Genomic DNA, 14,308 nt, shown 5'->3' on the forward strand with positions numbered 1-14,308 from the left:
CTGCTAGGTTACTTGTCTGCACTATGAAGTCTAATAACTTGTCAGGTGATAGCATTTTCTCAAATACTGTTGGTAAACAATGGAACCTCCTACCAACAGACTTAACTCAAATTCCATCCCTTTCTCTCTTTAAACTAAGACTCAAACTTCACCTAAAATCTCACTGGATATGCCCTGCACAAACCCCTGACTACTGCCTCCCACTTCACTTCTATCTTTCCTACTCCCTAGGGTCCTTTGACCCTTTACCACACTAATGTAGATTACTGATTCTCATTTCCTTGCTCTAGGACTTCTCCTCTCTTCTACCTGGTCTGCATAGAATTTTAATATTTTTTTTCCCTCCATACTATGTTTTTCAATGTTTAAAATTGCTAATGTAATTTCCAATATTATTCTTTATTTTGTATAAATGTTTTTCTGGAGCTTTTCTCCTCGGGCCTCTACTGAAAATGGACATGTATCCAGTTAGACTAGCCCGGTCAACAAATGTAAAATAAATAAAATAAATAAATAAATAAGATATATATATATATATCTGTATATATATATATCTGTGTGTATATATATATATATATATATATATATATATATATATATATATATATATATATATATATATGTATATATATATATATATGTGTGTGTGTATGTAAATGTGGGTCTGTCAGATGTTTGACTTTTCAGAAACTCAAAAATTCATATGGTCGACCATATCATTAAGATTCTGAACTCCCAAAATACCCACTAAAATCTACTTTTTTTGTTTTTGCAGGGGGCAAGCCCTAATTCACCCCACACCCCCTGCAAAATATATATACCAACTCCAAGATCGTACTACAGTGAGGAAAAGGGTAAATTTCCCGCACTGTACTGAGATCTGTTTGTAAAAACTCTTATATGTTCTCGACCATATGAATGTAAAGTTTCTGAAAACTCAACTAATGGAGACCCGTATATAATTTTTCTTTCCATAGTTGTAGTATTTTTAAAAAACTGCTCAGTTTTGATCGTGTTTGTAATATAAGTTTCTTCTAAATGAGGATGTCTTGACCCGTTGCTCAACATTTGTAAGAGGCACATGGAGTGTGCTGGTGGAGAATAGCCTTGAGCAACTGGAATGATGCTTCCTGACTGATGATTTTAACAGCATGCTAATTTGGTGTTTTTCACAAACCAGTTTTGCTAAAGTTTTGGAGAAGCACTTGGTAGGTGCGTCAGCTTTGTTCTCCGGCAGTCAAAACCCTTCCTTCCACACAGAGCATTGCCCTTAAATTTTTTATTTATTTACATTTATATATTTATATATATATATGTAGGGCTTTTTTAGCTGTCTCCCATTTAAGAAGTGTCGTTTCACTATTGCAAGTCGCTTGTTAAGTGACTACATGTTATAGCTCTAAGTTGTTTGTTGGATAGTTCTTGTGTGTGTATAATAGACACAGGCACACACTAGCAGGGACCAATATGAAAGTATGTTGGTGCTTGTATGTATTGTGGCGTCTGTTTTCCTGTTAGTCTGACTTTAAAAAAAAAAAAAAGGTGTGGGGGGTAATTTTCTGACAGGAATTTAGTCTGCTACTTGTGCATAGTTGTGTTGGGGACACTAAGCGTGCTGCTTGTGAATACTTTTTTTTTTGACAACTTGCCTTGTGACTCCTTCCAGCAAATGTTATCTCAGAGACATCCTTCTCTGTTACAGCATGGTTTCTTGCATTAGTGGCCTTAGGTCAACTGGTGCCCTAGGCAAAAGGGCTTCATGGTGCCCCCCACCACACCACCTGGTGCCCCCATCCTGGTTTACCTACACCAAATAAACACTGAAAAAGCACCCCTGCTAGAGTGGTGCCCTAGGCGGCCACCTAGTTGGCCTATGCCTAAGGCCGGCTATGGTTTCTTGGCTCACTCCAGCTGTTGCATTTTCTGCTATATCTAAAAAGAAAAGGCAAGTACTGAAGAGCCCTTACTCAGTATGATTAGTCAGCGCCTCAGCTAATGGTATCCTCTCTGGCTGTTTATTTCTGAACTGGTTATGGAAGAGCCATCTCTTTTAGGTCAGGGAAACCATTCTGGGAGATGCTGCTTGGTGTAATTGGGAAAGAGCCCTCGAGACTGGGCATATGTGCTTTTTACAGGTCTGCTTTCTTCCAAATCTGTAAAGAAGGGAAAAAAAAGGTTAAACATTCCTCAAATTAAGATATGGTATCTGTTAGAAATGATGGTTTTATTACCTTAGCCAGGCAGTTGCTTCAGGCTGTGAAATCCTTACCTGAAAATGTCTGCAGAGAGATTCCAAAGGAAAACATGACAAAGGATTCTAGAGTACAGAGGCAGGGCTTCCTGTCCTGCAGATTGCCAAGCCCGTGTTTCTTTTCAGGGGAAATTTGGTCCTCTCAACCTCCCTTGGAGGAATTTTCCTTTTCTCGGACAATCACCAGGATGAGGGATGTGTTTCATGGGGTTGGGCGAATGCTTTCTCTCAACTGAGGTAATATTGCATGTTACATGTAGATATGCCTGTTTCCACTCTCATACTTCTCTGTTGTGCCACTCCTTGGTGGATGCATTTAATGCTGTCTGTAATAATCCTGATTCCCTACCTGTACTTCCCAAAAACAGATACAGGCTTTACAAGGTTTCCCAGACTGACAGAAAAATATTTTTCTCTACCTCAGGCTTGATCCTGCAGCCATATCCATTTCTTCACCAGCTGGGAATTAACTCTTGCTGTCTTCCAATCCTTCTCCCGTGGATGAAGAAGGAAGAGTATTGGATAGATTTGTTAAGAGGAATATTTTCTTGTACTTGTCTATCATACGTGTGGAGGTTTGTGCTTTTTTGAGCAGACATTTTAAAATAATTATCTGCTGCAATTCCTCATTGAAGCTAGGAGCAAAGGCTTCTATCCCAGAATGTTTCTGGTACCAAAGAGTGCATTCTTGGAGACTAGGTCTAGATCTGTGTTTGAAATTCCAAAAGTCGAGATGTTGACCCTCCAGAATCTGTTAGCTTTGATTCCTCTAGTGATTTTGTTTTTTTTTTATTTGTAACATCTGATCTAAAAGATGCATATTGTCACTTTCTCATAACCAAACATTTCAGGAAATTTCTCCGACTGTGTCTAGGTTATCTACAGCTGCAAGGATGCTCACAAAAGGGTCTCACTCCAGTCATGGTTCACTGCAGACTGAGTGAATGGCATTCACATATTTTTTGCTGTAGTTGACTTTCTTGTCTTTTTTCCTGGATGGCAAGTCTCATGGGTAACTTCTCTTCTGGCCAATCTGGGATTACAGATAAATGTTAAGTCCTCCTTGATTCTGTCTTTCTGGGTTATCCTATAGAAACCTCTCAGCAAAAGGCTTTTTGACGCAGTAGAAGTTGGAATCTGGAAACTTTCCTGAACTTCTCAATTTCACTGACTCTTTCAGGTTCCTGGGGTTCATGGCTTCTATGTTTACCAGGTTACACATGGTGGGAGAGATTCGTTTTTGTTTGAAGAAAGGCTTGTAGTCAGCATTTGCATCCTCTGGAATTTCAGATTCGAATTTTGGACCTTGTCAAAGAGTATCTGTAGTCTTTCCTACTGCAGTTAAAGTCCAGGTGACCCATTTTTTTCTCCTGTCTTCAGGTCAGTCTGTAACTACATGTACCTCTAAATTTCACTGGGGGAGCAGTTTCTATAGGGAGTAAAGGTGCAATGTCTGTGAACTCTTCAGACCACAACATGTTGGTGATATTGGCTGTGATCACTGTCTTAAATTCACCATCTGTGGTCTCTTGACTCCTTCAAGTGATTACAGACAACACCACAGTAATGTGGTGTATAAATAAATAAGGGAGCACCAGATTGTAGCCTCTACAGGCTGGCAGTGATGTTTGGGAGGTGGTCTTCAGCACAGAGCAAAACTTTAGTGGCAGTCAAGCAGAGCAGGACTAGGACCTAGACCCTCATGAATGGAAACCAAGCGATGGGGTCTTTAAAATTGATCAGTTGTTGAGAATGCTCCTGTGTGCCTTTCCACTGGGTTCTATGTCACTTTATTGCAAAACCTAAATATCTAATACCTTTTTGTCGAACCCTAGCCATCAGACTCTTAATGGAGCAAACCATTGTTTGAGAGAGTTTTTCTAGGGAGGGGGAAACACTTGGCCGACCAAGCAAGCATCACAAATCATAAATTTTAAAACCCATCTGGCTGGGCGCACACACCCTAACCAAGTATACCAACTCCATGATCACACTACAGTGGGGAAAGGGGCAAATTCCCGATGATGGCCCACTGCTCGTTTTCCCTGGAAAATTTTTCATTTAAGAAATCATTCAGTTTGACTGCTAGTGTTCGACAAAAATGTATTTGTTTAGGTTTTTCGATTTAAAGTGATGGACCCTATCCACTGATATCCAGAGTAATTCTGAAGATTTGGATTTCTTCACAGTCTTGTGGTGATGTGTGACCTTAGCAATTTTGTTCTCTTTCCTTATGGAATTGGCCAAGGGCAGTTACCACAAACTTCCTCTCAAACTGGACCTGCTCTCACAAGGGCAGTTTGCATCTTTGTTGCAAATATCTTCAACTAACTGGATGATTCAGTTTAGATTCCTTTTTAGGCACCTCTTTCCCAAGTTTGTGCAGCAGGAATTACAGGAGGCAAGAAAACGTGTTACTCGTAGATCTTGTATTAACATGTTGAAAATATTTTCTACATAGTGTCTAGCCAATAACCAGGGTCCCGTTGGGGGTTGTGTACCACTGGTGCTTTAATACTTGTGCGAGTTGCTGTCATATGCCCTCTTCTGTTCTAGCTAAGCACATCTTGAGGCCATTTCAGCATGTCTGCCATGGATCCTGCACTTTCCTTTCAGGTATTGTTTAATTAGAAACCATTCTACTCCTGAGACAACCTCTTGAACAAGTTGCTCCTCCTTGTGATCTTAACTTTGTACTTGAAAAGTTAACCACATCCTCATTTGAATCTGCCTATCCATTTTATCTAAGGTTTATTGCATGGAACTGTTACTGCTCTGACATATGCACAAAGAGTATCTGAGTTGCAAGCTGTCATGGTGGGTGAACCTTATCTGCCTTCCATGGATGTAGGGTCACATTAAAAACAAATCCCTCATTAATATCCAAAGTGGTTTCAGAGTTTACTTTAAGTCAAACAATCGCTGTGTATTATTCAGATCCTTAGAACTGAGGTGAAAAGATTCTAGATGCATTGAATGCGCATAGGCAACTCTGGTATTGAATTGACAGAACCGTGCTTTGAAAGCAGATCCGCTGTTTTGTTTATGTTGGGGTGAAGAAAGGACAACCCTTATCAGAATGGACTATGTGCAGGTGTCCTATGCCATTGTTTTTTTGTTATGCCCACTATGGAAAACCAGTTCGGGCAACAAAGGTTCATTCTTCTAGAACCTTGGCCTCTTCGGTGGCTTATTGGAAGTGGGTGGATGTGTTCTAGACATGGCTATATGGTCCTGTATACATGCCGTTTTACAAGGCATTGCAAACAGGATTCTTTCCTTTTCTATATTCTGGGAAGGCTTTACCAGGACCATTTTCCAGAGGCTCCTGGAACCATAGCCACCTTCTGTGCAAGTAGGGTAGACTTTGGTAGCCAACCTGTATATCCTAAAGGGTTTACTATCTAAGTATCCATGTTCATATACATGAATGGTTGATTTTCTGAAAAGGATGTCATCCAGTATGAATACTAACAAGTTAAAGGTTGATGTTATTGATCGGCATCAACAGATTTGACATTTATATCGACATTCAAACGTAATGCCAGTGTAGGTGCAAACAAACACCTACACTGTCATTAATGTTTTAGCAGGGGCCAAGCCCTCCACACCCCCTGCAAATTAAATATTCTAGCCCCAAGATCACGCTACAGTGAGGAAAGGGATACATTTCCCAATCTGCACTGTACTGCGACTCTACTCAGAACATCGAGTTCATATCAGCAAATGCACACTTGCATTCGCTGATATGTAAGCTCTATATCCCAGCGGTCTGCAACACAGAAGTCTACAAACTAATGCTCTACTTTCTGCGTTTGCAAAACATGTTGATAGTAAACCATCCTGAAGGTTACTACAGCACTGGTAATGATGAACATAGTATGCTTGTGCAAGTAGCAGTTGCTTGTAGATGTTTGAAATATTCACTTCTGCAGTAGCTGCATCCTTCTCCTGCTGAATATAATTTAAAGGTACAAAGTTATTGGCTGTGTATATTCATTTCAGAAGTTAAGGATGAGTAAGCTTCTTCTCTGCTTTTGAACAAAAGTCCTGAAGAAATCTTCACTATGATTGGATAGCCCATTGGGAGGGAGTCAGCAGTCAGTGAAGTTGTGGGAGGGAGCTAGAGCTTTTGTAAGCAAGTAGTGCCTTAAGGACGACATAGTCCATGTAGCCTAAAGACTGCAGTAGCAGTGAGGAATTCGAACATCCACTATCATGAGTTAAGTGCAATTTGTGCAGCTGTACTTTCATGAGTGGGAGCTTGAAGGATTGAGTGACATTGTGTAAAGGAGAACCACACCCACAAACTTAAAAACATGTTTATTTCATCGTGGTTTGGTGTTTCCTATGATCGTGTTTCACTGTTGCAGTCCTAACCAATGGGTTATCTGGCTCCCGGTAGCCCTCGAACGGTCAGAATACCAAAGGTAAGTAAATATGCCATCGGCTGTCAGTTGTAAAGGACGTCCAATACAAAAGGAGGCAGCCAAAGTCACTCCTCTGTCTTCCTTGCCGCGGAGCCTGAAGTAGAAGCATTTCTGGTTGGCAGTTAACCTTTTTGGTTTCCGACTACAAAGTTGAAGTCAACTACAGCCAAGTACCCTGTTGGGATCCTCTCTTCTTGCTTTAACGTATGTCAGAAAGTCAGTAATTGTCTTACCTGTGGAAAGCAGATTCCCCATAGAGATTATCATTCCTGTTGTATTTGTTTAGGCCTTGACCACGACATTCCTAATTGTGACCTCTGTGCTTCCTTTAATCCGTGTACTATTCGTCGTTGGGCTAAGCTTTTAGTTAAGCATTTTGGAGTGTGGCTTAAGTTTGTCTGTATGGCGTCAGCTGGTCTTCAGGCTTCGGATATCCCTAAGAAGCGTAAGGGCAAGGACCGCGACATGCTTCAGAAGGTCAAGCCTTCAGATAAATGTTAAGTTGGTAGTCCTGCGGTAGCCAGTGAGGTGCCTTTGCAACCCCTGCAGTCCATGGATTTTCAACCGCAGGCCTCTGGCTTCCATTTTGTCTTCTGAACTTCCCACCTGTTGCCTCTTCAGCTGGATCCAGAGCTGCTAAGCTGGCTCCGGTGTCCGAGGCCTCTGTTCTTCATTCGGACAGCAAGCTCATACTGACAACCTCTGCCACTACGGCGGTTGGCAGCCCTCCCGAGTCCTTCAGACTTGCAGGTAAATCTTCCATTCGTAAGCCTGAGAAGAAACGGGCTCCAGTTTCCCCTTGTTCCCCTCATTCTCAGATGGTTAAAATGGCTGATGACCTTTTGACTCTTGTTAGAGTTTCACAGCCTCCTCCTTCAAAAAGGGGTAGGGATGTCTCTCCTGAGGCTTTGTCTTATTCAGGTTCTGATACTTCTCGCATTTCTTCTGATGAAGAGGAAGTTTCTCGGGCTTTTTCTCCTTTTGAGGATTCAGATGAGGAATCCAGTCCTTCTCCTTCTCCTCCAGAGGATTTCTCTTTTGGTGATATTTTGAATACTCTCAGGGAGCGTTTTAAATGGGGATAATCCTGACTTTGGCATAAGCCTCTGGCTATTCATCCAGTGTTAGAAGTGGTTGATGTTTTTCTGAAAAATTCCTTGACTCCAAATTCAGTTCCTCCTGCTCCCAGGAAACCTGACCGGTACTATTGAGTCCCTGATTCTCATTTGTTTCTTTTTAGAAATCTGCTAGCTGACCCAGAGGTTATTTCTCAAGGGCCTAAAGGAGTTAAGACCACTGTTACGAAGAATCCTGTTCCGACAGGGAATCTAGGAACCTAGATAGGTGGAGTAAAAATGTTTATACCTCTGCCACTCTTCCTGTTGGGTCTACTAATTGCCTTTTTCATATGCTTAAGTATCAGCAGCACACCTTGGAGCTATTAAGTCAAATATTGTAAATGTGCCTCTCTTGGCAGAGAGTAAGGATATGCAGGATTTGCTGAATTCTGCCAGTGTTGACAGTAAACATTCTTTACATTGTGGTTTTGACGTTCTAGAAGCCTCCTACAGGGCTACAGCTACTGGATCTGTTCTCAGGGAGCAGCCCCTTCCAGAGCCAGTCAAGTCTAAGCTTTTAGATGTACCTTTCCATAAGGACAGTCTTTTTGGCAGCAAAGCAGAGGAAGTGCTCAAAAAGATGCAGGATAAGGCCAGATCTATGCAAACAGACTTTCTGCAAGTTCAACCTCTTCGTTTTCAGCAGGAATTACCCTAAGAGTTGGATGTTTCCTGATACCATCAGACAGAACTGCTCTAGGACTAGAGGTTACAAATCTTCAAGGGGGACAGGTGGCTACCCCTCAAAGGTCTAAGTGTTGGCATGCTTCCACTTTCAAGGCGGGCAGTTATAAGCCTACATCTCAATCCAAACATTCTCTGTGATTGTCCAACTTCTGCCTGTTCTTGCTTGCCCAGATAATCCTTTAGGGGTATGGTTGGCCTTTTTTTGCCAATGTCTGGTCCACCATCACGGACAACAAATGGGTACCAAGAACTGTATCTCTAGGTCACAGGTTTTCTTTCCACACCTTTCCAGTACCCAAAGGATTCCTGGACACTCCTCCAAACCAAAGGGCAGAAGTAGAAAAGCAAATTTTGTCTGTTACATCTGGGGGCAATAGAATCGGTTCCTGCTCTGCAAGTAGGCCAGGGCTTCTATTCCAGACTTTTCGTAGTTCCAAAAAAAAAAAAAAAAGCACCTGGCATCCTATCCTAGATCTATCCATTCTGAACTCTTTCTTTGTAATTCCAAAGTTCAAAATGCTCACTCTGCATCAGTTGCTACCAGTGTTAGACAAGGACTCCTGGCTAGTAACTTTGGATCTCAAGCTTATCTGCACATCCCTATCGGGGAAAGTTGCAGGCAATGCCTTTGTTTCAGAGTGGGCAAGCAACATTATCAATTCTCTGTACTGCCCTTTAGCTTATTTACTGCACCCAGAGTTTTCACGAAGTGCCTAGCTCCAATCATTGCTTTTTGAAGGTTGAAGAAAATTCAGATTTATCCGTACTTGGAAGAATATCTGTCTAATTCAAGCAAATTCTCAAGAACAGCTGTTGAGCTGTTAAAGGATCTGGAATTTGTAAAGACTGTTCTCTGGGTTACACTCTCAACGTGGATAAAATAAAAAATGGTGCCATCCAAGGAGATAACATTCCTGGGAGCGAGTCTGAACACAACAACTCAGATATTTCACCCAGGAGAAGCAGGCAACTCTTTCAGTTTACTTCAAGGATTTGGCATGCCTGTCCCAGCTCTGAGGAAATTGCAATGGTACCCAAAGAACCTTTGGTGTCAATGCACACAGGACCTGGATATGATAATTCCTCTGCTTCCATGTCTGCAGACAGAGTTTCTGTGGTGGGCGACAGCTGGTCTACAAAACAAGGGCATGACTTTTCGCCCACCTCCTGCCATTCAAGTTCTTACTACGGACGCATCAGACTCTGCCTGGGGAGCTCACCTGGATGGCAGATGCATACAGGGACGTTGGAACGCCCAGCAGATGCACCTGCACATACTCCTAAAGGAGTTGATGGCAGTTCAGCAAGCCTTACTAGCTTTCAAACATCTTCTTTCTCCAGGAACTCTGCTTGTCAGGACAGGCAACACTACAGTCATGTGGTACATCAACAAACAGGGAGAGACTCATTCTTACCCCCCTGTGCAGACAGAGCATGATTCTCTGGTCCATAGCAGCATCCTTGGGCCTGCATCTCCTAGCTCAGTTTCTTCCAGGGAGACTCAATGTTTTGGCAGACCAGTTGAGCAGACCCTGGATCCTCACGAGTGGCAACTGAACTGAGCAGTCTTTTACAGCATCATTCAACGTTGGGGCACTTCTCAAGTGGATGCTTTCTCCTCCCCAGACAACCACCTTCTACCACTTTTTTGCACCGGATAGCATCATAGCAAGGCCTGGAGAGTGGATGCTCTGTACTTCCCTTGGACGCTTCTGTCAGTTTATGCCTTCCCTCCTCTTCGTCTTCTTCCCAGAGTATTTATTGAAGATAAGGGACAAAAGACCAAGGACTATTCTCATAGCCCCAGACTGGCCTGACAGCATTAGTATCCACTGCTTCGCAGTCTCTCCCAATTTTCTCCTTTGCGTCTTCTTCTGAAACCAGATCTTTTGATTCAGGAAGGGGGAAACATTCTATCTTCAGTCTCTCCATTTGGCAGCATGGCTCATTGTATGAATAAATACATTTCTTCTTCCCTTTCTAGTGCTAGGCCTCCTGAAGTACATTAACCACCTGCTGGGAAAGTCCTGCACTGGCAAATGGGGAAAGATTCTCTCTTTGGATGCAGGCTAGAGGGGAATCTTCTCGGCCCTCTGATCCTGGAATACTTGGCTGATTTGATTCAGGGTGGTCTTTCATTTTATTCTATCAAGATCCATGCTTCAGCCATTTCTGCTTATTGTTGTTTTGAGCAACCCATTTTCTCTCGTCCCCTGATGAAAATGTTTCTCAGAGGTGCTTGCAACTTAAACCTCCCAGAAAGGCACCGACTCCAGCCTGGGATCTTGAGCTGCCACTGCAAATTTAAAGCTTCTCTCTTGAAAGACTGCCTTCCTTTTGGCTATAACTTCAGCAAGGAGGGTTTCGGAGCTGCAATTTTGATGGCTGTGGAGCCTTTTCTTTTCATGCAGATCGTCTCTCTCTGAGAACCACTCCCTCTTTTATGCTTAAGGTGGTTTCTAGCCTGACTCCTAATCAGTCCATACACCTTCCTACTTTCTTTCCTAATCCACGAAATAGAGTGAAAGGATCCTACATTCTCTTGAAACTATTTCTAAGTGGATTGCACATTGTATTACTTTTTGTTATTCCTTTCATGGCAAGGTTCATCCTCAAGGGGTTAGGACCCACTCCACAAGAGCAGCTTCCACATCTGCAGCCTTTTTAAGGGGTCTCACTACTAAAGACATTTTAGAGGCTGCCACATGGTCTTCTGTTCAAACTTTGACAAAGCATTATAATTTGCCTTTTTTCTAGAGCCAGGGCAGGGTTTGCCACTGCTGTTCCGGCAGGGCATTCCCTCCAGTCCTTGATTCTGTTGGTGCCTCCTCCCTTTTCTCTGGGCTTTGGTAATCAACCTGTTAGTTAGGGCTGCAGTAGTGAAACATAATGAACATAGTACAGTTGAGTACGCTTGCCATAGTGTATTCACTGTTGCAGTCATGGTTTCCCTCCCTCCCCCTTTTTTGGTCCTTTCCTAAGGTACAGGTTGAATCTGGTTTTATTTGCCAAAGTTTCTTTTGGCTTAAGCCTTGTTTTCTGGGGACTCCTGACTGTTATGGCAAGAAAGACTGAGTAAGTGCCATAGCTGCCTCCTTTTGTATCGGACGTCCTTTACAACTGACAACAGCCGATGTCCTATTTACTTACCTTTTGGTATTCTGGCCGATCGAGGGCTACCGGGAGCTGGATAACCCATTAGTTAGGACTGCAACAGTGAATACACTTTAACATTTACATTTATGGTAAGTGTACACAACTGTACTTTTAACACCGCTCTGGGACTATTTACAGGTCTTTAAATATTTTTGTATGTAATTGCAGAGTCTGGCCACATGGAGTCTGGCATTTTGAAGTAATTCTGATTAAGTCTGCTTCTAGGTATCCCACAGTCCTGTGCTCATCTGTAAAAGTTGCATGACTCAGCCCTCTTTCTTCCTAAAGCTCATGTCCCTGATTTGAGTTTTTACATACATACACTGCTGTCTTAAGTCAGTTTTAAGTAACATTTCTTGCCATTCAATGACTGAAAGCCTGTTCTGTGGCATTTGCACCGTTTGCGTTTTAAGCAAAGTGCTTTTACTGCTTTTGCTTTTTAGAATGGCTAAATTGCAGTGCGCTTTTTTTTTTTCTTGTGAAGAGTGAATTGTACTATTTGACTCCTTCCATCCCCTTCACACCTAACTTCCTAGCTGTCAAAAGTGCTAAGGGTAATTTGAGCTGTTACCTACTGTGAGTGGTAGCTCACAGCAGGAAACTTGACTCTCGTACTCTTTCCTTGTTCTAGCCTGTACTTTGTGTGGGTATGGGAAAGACCAGGGACCTGTGACATCACAGCATGGGTGAGTTTTAGGACAGCCATGATGTCAGTTTGGGGAGGGAAATTGGCCAGAAAACTACCTGTGTTCAGTGGCCTTGATGACTTCAGTGAATTGGAGAGACTTTCAGGGCGGGATAAAAGATTTTTGAAAGTGAAGCCACCACAATACAGTAAGGTACTGTTATATTGGAGAGAGTCAATTTAGAATGTTTTAAATGCTGTTTATTTTTCTAGCAAATAGGGAGAAAAAGGACAGAGATCTTGAGCATTCAATAATAGACTCCCGTTGTTGTCATTTAAAAAAATGCCTGCAGACATTGGAGAAGAAAGAAATTACCACACAATTGGAGAAGAAAGAAATTACCACACAAATGAAACTTTGTTCTGTGACCAAACTTCTGTTTGAGGGGTGGGAAGGGTTGGTTGTACTTGTGGGTACTCTGTGCTGTTTCCCTGATGGATACTGGAGAAACCACCACTTGCACTTTAAGGGGTTTGGGAGAGTGAGATTCTTGGAGAGAGTGCCTCTTGTGGGAACTGTCTACAGTCTGCATGCTGTATGGTTTCCTCTGCCCTCCACACCACTCTTTATCAAGTGAAGGGGGGGGGGTGTAGGGCCAGCAGGTGAGAGAAGCCAAGCCACCATTGCTGGCTGCCTGAATGACAGCTTCTCCTGGCCAATTTTCAGCATGTTGTGAAACAAATGTCTGTTAGTTGGAAAGGACTGACTATTGGTAGACAGCGGGGGGGGGGGGGGGTCGGGGTCAAAAAAGGGTCAATACTTGACTGCTTTTTGGGTTAATAGATCTGGGGCTGCTGTATAGCTGTCTACATTAATTTCTTTAGCTAAAGTTGGAGATGCTGCCTGTTGTGAGACAAGATGTCGTCATTCAGCAGAATGTATTTCCCCATACAGCCAGAATGCAGAGTTAATAGCCCCAGAAAATGTAAATGATTTGTATGTTTATGTAGTTTGCATTGTGTATTTGCCCTGTGTTTGTAGATGAATGTATTGTTAGTACATATTTGCTGTATGCTTTAATACAGTGTACTTTGAAGTACAGTACATTAGTTAATGGGTAGCTGTGTGAATGTACGTATCTGTGGATGTACTTTTTTTTTTTTTTTTTTTGTATAAGCTTAGAATATGAAAAGTCTCCCATTCAAGAAAGATTTTGGCCACTGAAAACCTTTCCTTTCCTAAAAGGCAGTTGTAGGAGTTTATTCACCAACAGGTCTGCTTATTTTGTAGTGCCCCCCCATCTTCACCATAAGATGTCTGTTGGAAGGTCTTGACTGCCTTTTCTGGGAGGAAAAAGCTAAAATGAAACTCTTCACTTGCTCCATTTCCCTTTGGTGTCACCAGGCATTGCTTCTTGCAGTCATGTTCAAGTCTCAGTTAATTAGCATATGCCTAGAAATGTCACTGCCATTAGTGTTTTATATGGGTGTCTTGTCATATGGAGAAATATAGTTTCAATGATAAACCAGTTTGAGTAAACTGCAGAGTCGAGTTTTGCTTTGTCTTACAGAAATAAACTTCCTGCACTCTCTGGTTGGGGGGAAAGGGGGTCACTTCTGAAAATAACTGTAGTTAGAACCGAAAATTAATTTAAAGATAGTCACTGTAACCAAGAGTACTTTTCAGGATTCATTTCAGAGAATGATCAGAATTTTTAATCTATACATTCCCCCCCCCCCCCAAAAAAGCTGTGGTGGTACACCTTCTCTTGACAGTGTCTGTGTATGTTTGCCTCTCTTTCTTATGGTATTTAGTGATAGAACTGTTCAAGAGGGTCAAGTTGATGGGTAATGATAAATTACTATCATATTTGATGGCCTAGTTCAGATACCCGTTTTCCTGGTTATTAATTTTTGCCATTTTGTTGGTAGTACGCATTTACAGTGACTTGCATCTCTCTCCCTCCCCCATCTCACCTTTTGTGTCTCTGTACATTCTCGTTTTGTGTGTGGGGAGGGGTTCCCAGAACTATACAAACAT

The 14,308-nt window shown here is 42.2% G+C and overlaps 1 protein-coding gene across 1 annotated transcript in view; it reads left to right on the forward strand.

Moving 5' to 3' along the window:
- The window catches only part of LOC122800768 (cytochrome c oxidase subunit 5A, mitochondrial), a 149,396-nt gene that overhangs the window by 34,594 nt on the left and 100,494 nt on the right, over positions 1-14,308 (forward strand). The gene's annotated exons all lie outside the window — the stretch shown is intronic.

This window comes from Protopterus annectens, chromosome 4.part1, assembly GCF_019279795.1.
Source record: "Protopterus annectens isolate FY-2018-M chromosome 4.part1, PAN1.0, whole genome shotgun sequence".
Lineage (NCBI taxonomy): Eukaryota > Metazoa > Chordata > Ceratodontiformes > Protopteridae > Protopterus > Protopterus annectens.